General features: G+C 39.0%; 1 non-coding gene across 1 annotated transcript; it reads right to left on the reverse strand.

The window, feature by feature from the left end:
• Nucleotides 1-406: 406 nt before the first annotated feature.
• Trnae-cuc lies at nt 407-480 on the reverse strand. The gene has a single exon. It is a non-coding gene; the product is annotated as a tRNA-Glu (tRNA).
• Nucleotides 481-1,412: the final 932 nt, after the last annotated feature.

Genomic DNA, 1,412 nt, shown 5'->3' on the forward strand with positions numbered 1-1,412 from the left:
ACAAATTTCATAACCGAATGACAGAACACATATCGAATGACAATCTAAAATAACTGTTGGTTCATGCTAACGGAAGTGATTGACATAAGTTATGAAGTTGACAGACGTGAACAATAAACCGACAGTCTACATATAGTTTGAGAATGTAACAATTGGAGAATGACAGTTATTTTAGATTGTCATTCGATATGTGTTCTGTCATTCGGTTATGAAATTTTTCAAATAGTTATGTAAAAATGTCTCAACGGATATGTGAAAAGGTGTAGTCCGAGGAGACCGGACAATTCGCCAACTGCACTGGCTAACCATTACCCAGGAACACGATCCGCAAATCGATTAACATTCAAGTTCCCAATTACTGCTGGGTAGACAGAGGCAAATGGCGCAATGAAGCTTGCCCATATTTTCACCCTGCCCGGGGATCGAACCCGGGTCCGCTCGCTTGAGAGGCGAGCATGCTGACCATTACACCACAGGTCGCCACACACACACACACACACACACACACACACACACACACACACACACAGGAATAGTAATCTTTGAAGTCACAACACAAGCTACACTTTTCCAAAGGTATATCTTCTTTTTTGTATATCTTCCATCACACGTAATATTACTTCCCAAATTCCCTTTTCCTTACAGATTTTTAGTTTAGATTCGCTTCTAATTTACAAACAATAGTCGTTTTCTTCATATAATTTACAAAATTAATTCGCAACCCATATTCTTTACCTTTTCCCACTAATTTGTTAAGCACCTTTTGTGACGCCTCTCTTTACCTTGAACTTCTATTCCTTCATATTTACCTACAACTTCTCATTAGAATTTTCTGAATATATATTGTACAATGTTGGAGATAGAACGCAGTCTTATCTTACTCCCCGTCTAAACCTGAACTAATTTACTAAGGTCATTATATACTAGCGTCGCAGCCTCCTTTTGTCAGTAAACTAGTGCTGTATAACGAAAGAAAGATCATGCAGCTAAATAATAGAGAGAGAACAGTCACCAACATTTGTAAAACTGGCTGCCACACATCCCAGGTGGCTGTCATCCCTTCCTGAAACACTCCATCACGAGGAAAAGTTGTCCCCACTTCTCGGTACATCTCTGTTACACGATAGGTGATAGTCTGTGTTCATCACGGTGAGTTGGCATATTGTGTGTTCGTCATGGTGGGTTGATTATATTGTGTGTTCATCATGGTGGGTTGATTATATTGTGTGTTCATCATGGTGGATTGATTATATTGTGTGTTCGTCATGGTGGGTTGATTATATTGTGTGTTCATCATGGTGGATTGATTATATTGTGTGTTCATCATGGTGGATTGATTATATTGTGTGTTCATCATGGTGGGTTGATTATATTGTGTGTTCATCATGGTGGGTTGATTATATTGTGTGTTC

Source organism: Homarus americanus, unplaced genomic scaffold (genome assembly GCF_018991925.1).
Source record: "Homarus americanus isolate GMGI-L3 unplaced genomic scaffold, GMGI_Hamer_2.0 scaffold27339, whole genome shotgun sequence".
NCBI classification, from domain to species: domain Eukaryota; kingdom Metazoa; phylum Arthropoda; class Malacostraca; order Decapoda; family Nephropidae; genus Homarus; species Homarus americanus.